This window comes from Bidens hawaiensis, unplaced genomic scaffold (genome assembly GCF_021521415.1).
Source record: "Bidens hawaiensis isolate Kalapana, Puna unplaced genomic scaffold, B.hawaiensis_p1.1 tig00007413_1, whole genome shotgun sequence".
Taxonomy (NCBI): Eukaryota; Viridiplantae; Streptophyta; class Magnoliopsida; order Asterales; family Asteraceae; genus Bidens; species Bidens hawaiensis.
Genome location: NW_027491517.1, coordinates 1,017,655 through 1,027,370, shown reverse-complemented (window position 1 = coordinate 1,027,370; position 9,716 = coordinate 1,017,655).

The following is a 9,716-nucleotide window of genomic DNA, read 5'->3' as shown; positions in this document are numbered from 1 at the left end:
GTGCTAGCTGTGCTTTGCCATTTGCCAAGATATTTTATCCAAGGGCTGGACTGTTTTATCCTCGTGCATTAATTATTTACTTTGTCAATGTCTTGCAAATTGCAATGACATTTATTTCAAAAATATCCCCATCCATACTTTACAAAGCTGTTACTATTCTTTCACGCCATTAATAATTATACACTCAAAATTTTCAAGTTTTAAAATGCAAACTGTAAAAGGAACAGAGTCAGAATCAGAATCAGAATCAGAATCAGAATCAGACTCAGACTCAGACATCTCTTTTCACTACAAGTTTTGATGATTTTTTGGCAACAATGATATTTCTCGCCTTCGAGTGTGTAAAAGTAGACAAGATGCACGATCAAAGTCCGAGTATCTTTACGTTGAGAAGCACAATGCAAATCACATAGTTTAAAAAAAAATAATGTCTCATGCCAAAAACATGTTGCCATGTAACCTCCAAATTAATTTAATACCATGACGAGAAGTTAACTAAGACCATCCTTTATAGTGAGGGGCTTTGAAGCCCCTCTCCAGTGCCACGTCAGCGTCACGTGGGCACTGGGGGCTTCAATGACCCACCCCAAAGATGCCCCTCTATGGTGAGGGAGCTTCGAAACCCCTTAATTTTTTTATTTTTTTTATAAATTTATATAAATAACTCTTAACTCCCACCCTTCACTTCACCTCAACCACACACCAACCCACCCGTTGACGAACCACCACTTCCGATCCGACTTACTATGCACAGCATCCACCTCCGATCCGACTTTCATCTCTCACTAACCCCAACCAACACTTCTCGTCCTTAGGTGTCCACCCTATTGTGATTGACTTAGAAGAAGATTGAGATCGGTGCACTCACGGAATCACAGCTAGACGGCGGAGACACGGTGGCTCCGGCGGTGTTTATTGGTGGCGCACGTGTCGAAGGGGAAGGTCTTGTTGGACTCCACCTAATTTAAAGGGAGGGGGCCCACCAATTTTGTTCAACCGCGCCGGCCGTTCAAACGATCGGACCTTCACCGCTTGACCTTCAACGGCACCCCACCGCGGTGTTTCGCGCACTCGTCGCCCAAAAATTCCCCTCCTCGACGCCCGATAGCATATGGTCTAAGAGCTTTACTAAATCGACATATATACCTTCAAATTGGCATAAATATCTTAAAATTGGCAAATTAAATTCATGACTTTCATGTTAGGTTATATGGAAACCCAAACAAAAACAAAATAATCTCCAACAACTAAGTAGTCATTAAAGTTACTAACAATCATAGTTGTAAAAATCACACCTAGGCGCCGATTAATCGCTAGTCGGTACCCCATTGACTAGTCAAAAATAAATGTTATTTCGTCAAAATCAATCAAAATTGATAATTATATATAGACAGAATTACAGAAATTGTCCTTTATGTTTGTACCAAATTTCAGTAGTTGTCCTTTATCTTTAAAAGTAACATAATTTGTACTTTACGTTTCAAAATGTCACACCATTTGTCTTTTTGGCCTAACTCAGTTAGTTTTTCTCGTTAAGTCTAAACATGTGACTTGCACATGAGGGTAAATTGGTCATTTTACCTATTAAATTAAAATCATTTTAATAAATAAAAAAACTTAATATATATATATACACCCACTCTCTCTCTCTCTACTCCCTCTCTATCCCCCTCTCTCCCTCTCACTTACCATCAGCACCTCCGCCCCCATCTACCATCATCACCGCAACCACCACCTGCCACCACCGCGAGCCTCACTGGTTCACCACCACCCACCAACATCATCCCCAAATCTAAACCCTATAGCCACAATCACCACCGTCCAAGCCTAAATCGTCGATGCCGCAACGACCCTCGACAACGACAGCACTCAGATCCAGTTTCCCTCATCGACGCTAACCACAATTTGTTTTCCGGCAAAGCTAATATCAGTGGTCGTTGGTCGCGAATCTAAGGTTACAACACTTGATTTGGTTAGATCGGTGGGCTTATGGTGTGTTCCACCGTGTTTGTGGTTGCAGACGAGTAAAACAGGTGATGCCGAAGAAGAATATCAACATGTGCCAACCTGGGTTAAAAAAACTTATTTTTCCGACGACAGGGCACCAAACTCATTGTTCCAGCGGGTTCAACGTTTAGTGATTGTGGTGGTTGTTTCACGGTGATTATGGGTTTATGGCAGGGGTGGTGTGGGTGGGTGTTTATTATCTTGGCAGATCCGAATGGGAGATAAGCTGGTTTTTTTGGCGGCAGAGAAGCGGCGGCGACGGTGGCTTGCCGGAGAACACGCGGGCAGGGAGGAAGAAGGGGGAGACAGAGTGGGGTGGGTTGGGTTAGGTTAAGTTATTTAATTTGTTTTTTTTATTAAAATGATTTTAATTTAATAAGTAAAATGACCAATTTACCCTCATATGCAAGTCACATGATCAGACTTAACTAGAAAAACTAACTGAGTTAGGCCAAAAGGACAAACGGTGTAACATTTCGAAACGTAAAGTACAAATTATGTTACTTTTAAAGATAAATGACAACTACTGAAATTTGGTACAAACATAAAGGATAATTTCTATATTCTGTCTTATATATATAAATTTTGTTATTTATATTTGAAAAATTACATACAAATTATAATCCTAATTAATCAAGATTAATCGGTAGTTCCTACCCCCACCACCCGTCTAGGTCTGGAGAAATCTACAACACTAATAAAAGTAACATGTAACTCGAGTATTCTATGGTAACACATGAATTAGCCAATTAGGCATGGATAGCTATCAAGAAAACACAACGTGCATACCAACAATACTTAGAAATCGAACATTATGTATCCGTAAATAAGAGTGAGTAAGAAAGACAAATACTCTGATCAATAGAGAAATGGATTCACAACTGTCAATCAACAAATGAGATGAATCCACCGTTATTACTTTCACAATGAGTTAGTCAAGTAGTTCATAAACGTTTTTTTAAAGCTTGATTTAATCGCTATTAAACGAGCCCATCTCGAGTCTGAACTCAAGCTTATATTAAATCTCTTTAAATATTAAATGAGCTCGACTTCCATATATCATGTTTGACTAGACTCATGAGCTTAAACAAATTTACTATTTATAAAAGTTTATATGAGCCTGAACCAATGTGACATCCCACATCGGTTGGGAAGGAGAACTAAGCCTTCTTTATAAAGAGGTGGATACCTTCCCCATCAAAACGCGTTTTGGGCGCTTAATGGTAGTGGATGAGAGGAGAATTCCACAGTTAAGCGTGCTCAGGTGGGAGAAGTATGAGGATGGGTGACCACCTGGGCAACCAAAAGCAAATCCGTGAGGCGATGGTGGTACGTCCCAGCCAAAGCGGACAATATTATGGTGCGATGGTAGCTGGGCTGTTACAAATGGTATCAAAGCCAGGGCCGGACCGGTGGTGCCAGCTAGGACGCTGGATCCCTAAGGGGGGTGGATTGTGACATCCCACATCGGTTGGGAAGGAGAACTAAGCCTTCTTTATAACGAGGTGGATACCTTCCCCATCATAATGCGTTTTGGGCGCTTAATGGTAGTGGATGAGAGGAGAATTCCATAGTTAAGCGTGCTCAGGTGGGAGAAGTATGAGGATGGGTGACCACCTGGGCAACCAAAAGTAAATCCGTGAGGCGATGGTGGTACGTCCCGACCAAAGCGGACAATATTATGGTGCGGTGGTAGCTGGGTTGTTACAACCAAACTCAAGCTATTTTTGAATTAAATGACTCAAGCTTCAGCTTAGTCTATCTCAAATTTGACTGGACTTGTTTACACCCTCACCCACAATTGATATATTTAGTCACAAGAAAAAAAATCTACTTTGATCACCATTCATAGTTGTCAAATGGATAACCTTTGATGCATGGAAACGGCAGTTAGCCGCTATACCCCGTCCCGGAAACTCCCCGGGGACGGAAACGCCTACGTGGACGGCCGAGGACGTTTCTTGACTGTTTCCTAATATCTGGGGACGTTCGTTGACCGTTTCGAAAAGTCAAAGGGTGTTTCCTGAACGAGCCCGTTAAATGGGGACGGTCAACAAACAATTTCGGGACGTATCCGATGAATTCCAGCGTCACATATGGTATTCCGGCGAAGAATTTCGGCGCTGGAAAACCGATGAAGAAGATGGAAGAAGAAGAAGAAGAAGTGGCGGCTGGATATTTTTTAAAGTGTTTAGGTTAAGTTATAAGTTTAAGTTTAAACATTAAACCCCTTGATCTTTCAATTGTTTGCATCTAGTATCTAAACTTTGTTAACATTTACATAAATAGTATTAAATTAGGCTATACATTTTAACATTTAGCCCTCACTATCTAGACTAATTTACATTTGGTCCTCAACTTGTAATTGTATGCATAAAATGTTTAAATGACATTATATATAAATAAAAACTATATAGTTATTTATTTGTTATTAATAATTAATTGCCTATGTAATATATATTTTTATTTTGTTTATAATTTTTTTGTCGTACTCGTTTCTAAATTTTTTTGAGTTTTGTCGTTTCCCGTTCCTGTACCCGTTCCCGTACCAGTTCCCATGCAGCATAGTGGTTAACTCTGATGGGTAAGCTTGTCAATTGTGGGCATGCTTAAGCTTAACAAGTCAACACTATGTATTGGACTAATTTAAGGGGAGTGTTTTTTTTATTTGGCGAAGAATGTTAATTTACCCATACTAATTCCTAAATTATACCATAATCCAGGAACGTGTCAAAAAAAAATAAATTAATCGATCCATAATAAAATTAACTGATGAAACCAAACTGATATAAACGAATCACACCAAAAATCGGTGGGTCGGATTAATGATTTTTTTTGAAAACCAATAATAGTGGGTCGGTTATGGTTGGGTTTTCATACCCGCCCAAAATGAACTGAACCCATTTTCTGTATCTTTGTAATATTATGGATAAATCGTTACTTTTTTTAACTCAATGTATACAAATGTGTAATAACAATTTATTCCATGGTTAAAAATTTTTAAGACCAAACTTTTAAGCCTAAATAAATAAGGCTTCAATTGTATTGTTTTGAGCCATTTTTATCTAGGCAAAAATTCATGGTTAAATGACCAGCTATAACATTCAAAACCACTTAACTGAAACTGTCATATCTTATTGTTTATGATTACCCATTAACCGACATCTCGATTATTGTTATGGCGTTGGATCAAAATCGGCCAATACACACTCCCACCATAATCTAATCCTTGTTGGAATTGACAATAATCAAATCATCAATAAGGTTGTATAGTTGTCACACCCCGACTAGGTAGTTGCTGAAGTGTAATACGGGGATGTAACAGATAATACTGGTATCAACCACATTGCTTGTAAATAAATTCAACAAACTAATTTACATCATATTACATTGGTAGGTACTAAGTTTACAAACTAGATGAAAATCACATAACCGGTTCACGGGCTTCTTATTCATTACTATGTATTTGCGTCTATTCACGGCTATTCAACTTTACTTCTAACACCAAGCACGTAAGCAATTCATTTCAACTTCGGTTCACCTGAAAGGCATGTTAAAAAGGGTCAACTATGTCTAGTTGGTGAGTTTCAAGTTTCACAAGTACGAACAAAAATCAGTATACGAGTTCATAAAGTTCACAGCATGTATGTATGTATGTATGTATGTATGTGTATGATGTTTTTATACTAAGCCACAAGTGAAACCGAAACGAGCTAAAACACATGGCCACCCCTGCCCATGCACTCCCGTTGGCATTTAACAACCACTTTGCCCCAAGTATGTACTATGTCTAACACAACATAGCAGTATATAATAAGTTTAATGACAATGTGCAACTGAGTTAACATGTTCCGGCATACCCCTCTGGCCCTGTCAGTTGGGTTTGTCAAACCGATAGTACTATCCACACGTCACCGGCACGAAGTTAATCACTTGTGTTTGTGGGGACTTTCAAGTGTTAGTAATTAGATAATTCACATCAACACACGTTTTCAAGTATATAGACATGTATATATAAACATGCTTCCACCCCAAAAGTTCGTAAACAGTTTAGAAAGTGGGGTCGTGAAACTCACCTTAATGTTGTTCGAGCCGGTGGTACGTATCGGTAACTAGAATATCTCGATTATAGCTTGAATCCTATAACCGGTATAGTACCGTTAATACCAGTACAATGTTTAAACTAAATCGGGTTGTATAACTAGTCTGGGTATGGCGGTCAGGCCCAGAACATGACCATAGTCTTAGATTGTGACGCGTTGTATACTATGAAATGTTCAAAATCAGACTTGGCTCAGTTTCACCGTTTTCCGAGCCTAGCCAAGTTGATCGTTTATGTGTTTCGGGATTAGGTAAGTTCACACAAACTTAAGTAAATATATTGATTGAATAAATGATTTGATTTATGAAAGAATTTTGAAGTTTCGGTATCTGGATTGATCGCAGGGCTCGTTTCCGTTTTCACACGGGTTTGATTATACAAAATGCGTACAATCCACCCGAATTGTCCTGAATTCTCGTAAAAAGTTCGTTTTTATCAAATTTATCTAAAACTATAATATTTGACCACTTTTGACATTTTGACATACCAGTCAGTTCGTTAAACACAAAACTGCCGGTTTCGTTAAAACAATTATAGTTTAAATCTTTTAATAACCATAACTAATTATGTACTTATATATAAACAATGGAAATTTTTGTAAAAATAAATTAAAATATGGAGAACTTAATAAAAATAATTTCAGAAATTTTATGATTATTTATCTATTTATAAAAATTCATTTAATGTGTTATAATTAAGTAATAGATAGTCCGTTTATAACAAACGACATACTAAAAATCAGATAATTTTTTCAAGTGGTCTCAATATCATCACATAGCCCCTGCCAATTCTCAAGAATCTAACTTATTGGCCAAAATGCCTTTTTGCGCGTTTTTCGGCTGTTAAAACTCGATTAACACACAATTGCACAAAAAAAACTTAGACATCTCCAAATATTCCCAAGTTTTTCCATTGATCTTAAAATAACATCTCTGGGTTACAAACCAAATTTCATAATTTTTCATGAAGTTTATCTATTTTTCCCGAATAAACGCCAATAAACGATAATAAATTCGCCAAATATTCTCCGTTTATCGAAAAATTACCAAATTTGAACAGGGACTCATTTACATTATCCATAATGTCCCTGAAAAGTTTCACAAGATAACAACAAGCACGTCATAACCTAATACTAACAGCCCCTAAACGAGTAATATGGTATTACCTTGTCGGTTTTCGGCGATTTTCGATAGCTTAAACGACTCTTCGGGTCTTGGGTTGCAAACTCAGTGTATCTACATATCATATAACATCAAACCAAGCATAAATCATCCATGGAACATCCTTGTTAACTAGGGTTTTGGTTTTGGTTTCAAACCGAACTTTCGAACCGTAAAAACGTCGTATTCATGTTCTAATCCGTGTTTTTGACCAAAAATCTATATGATTCTGCTTTGTAGACATGTTTAACATCAAAACATGATTTTAATTGATTTTTATGGTTTTTGAATGGTTAAACATGTTTAAAACTAATCAATAACTAATTTTCTATGTTTAAACTTTGTTAAATCAAGTATGAAAATCAAGAAATTAGGAGTTTACCTCTAAGGTTTTGGTCAAGAGATGAAGAAGATCAGCTGAATATTGAGTTTAGATGGTTTTGGTGCAAAATATCTTTACTTATTTAATATATACAACTTGCTAGAAAAGGTGGGGGGGATTTCCCTATTTGCGGCCGGAAGAAGGAAGGGGCCCAATGGGCCTCTTTTTGGCCCATTGGTGCCTTGGTTTTGTGCCACGCGTAATTGTTGGTCCAAAATTTAATTCGGGTCCAGTTTTTCGTAAGAAAATTAATTCGGGTGCGAGAAGCGCGAAAACGATCGTTTTTCGACTCATTTTTATAAAATAAGAAAAACGTACTGACTCGTTGTAAAAATCCAAACTATTTTCATGGATTGCTTAGAACATGTCATATAAGTGTTTTATAAATCTTTTTCGGCTTAACGGATGCTACAATGCTCGTTTTGATGTTAACGATTGCGTTTAAACTCATAACGTATCAATAAACGAAACCTTTTTCGTTTAAATGGTTTTAAACGTACTGGGGCCTAAATATGAATATGTTAGCCTCTATAATATACGTATAACTCATGTATGACCCCTCAGTATATATACGGGCCATAATCAGTATAAGTCGGTTACTCGTTTAAGCACTACGAATTAACCGATTTATCGTTTACTCGCTACGTAGTGAATAAAGTATACCTCGTTTTGTCACGAATGTCACAATAGTACAATACTTACAACGAACTAAATTAAAAAAAAACATTAAAATTGAAACCCTTGACACGTATGTGCTTAAAAATAGGTTATTTTCTTTGTGTGTAACATCTAGAACGGAACACAACTGCAGAGGGAGCGTCAAATCACTTTTTGTTTAAACTTTTTAACTATTAATTTAAAAAAAAAAACTAATCACTTAGAGCCACCTCACCCCACCACCACATTTCTCACTTCTGCGATAAACGTTCATAAGTGTAAAATGTGAAACTCTCACTGCGCACGTGAAGTTTTACTTGGTGTCACTTTCTTTTATTTATTTATATATTTATTTTTCTTTCTCTCACATTTCACACTACCATAAAGATGACCTAACAAAGAAAGTTAACTCTCCATTCAGTTTACTGAATTTTGTACAAAACATGTTACAAAATGTTTAGTTTAGATCAAGAGATGGAATTCTCAAATATGAGAGAAAAAAAAAAAGGAAATTTCTGCACATAACACAAACTTTAAAGTAAATACTTGAAAGAGAGTAGTTTGCCTATGATATAATAATTCGATTTTCACTTATTTATAATATAGGATTGAAAAGGTAGTTTGGCACACTATTTCATTGATTCACATTAGTTATCAATATATAAAATTGGGGAGATTTTTAAATGGTGTGTACGTTAGAATCTGATACCAGCACATCATTACACGGACAATGATTGTAGAAAGGTTGGTTGTTTTCAAAGATGTTTATCAGTTTGATTTTCAAGTTTTTCAATTAATTCAATTGCAATTGAAAAACCAAACCAAACCAAATCGAATTTAGTTTGGTTCACACCAAACCGAATAAAAATTATGTTCGGTTTTCAGGTGATTGAACTGAATTCAACCCACATATTGGTTTATCGAATAACTGAAAATATTAACCGATTAAAAAGGTTTATTCATAACCGAATTCAACATTTGATATCCGGACCGAATATCGATTTGGTCATTCGTTTACATCCTTGAACATGGTTTTAAAAAAGATTCATAATTTGGTTTTAGATAATGTCATTGGTGCCAGGAAGGTAATAGATTTGTAGTTTTTTTGTGTGAACAGAAAAATATGGATTTCATATAGAACAAATACTCGAATTTGTAATTAACTGATTTTAATGATTTAGTGAGTATGCTAGATAGGATTTTAGCATGCAATGGTACATTTTCTATCATGGCTCCCATGAATCCAAAGTGTTAAAAAAAGAAGAAAAAGAAGAAAGCATATGCTACTTTTCTAATCTACACAGTTATTCTATTGTTCTAATATATTTATGTACCTACACTTTATTCATGATTTTATGATAAATAATCGAACAATTGTTTACCCACACACGTGCAATTGCATATGTGA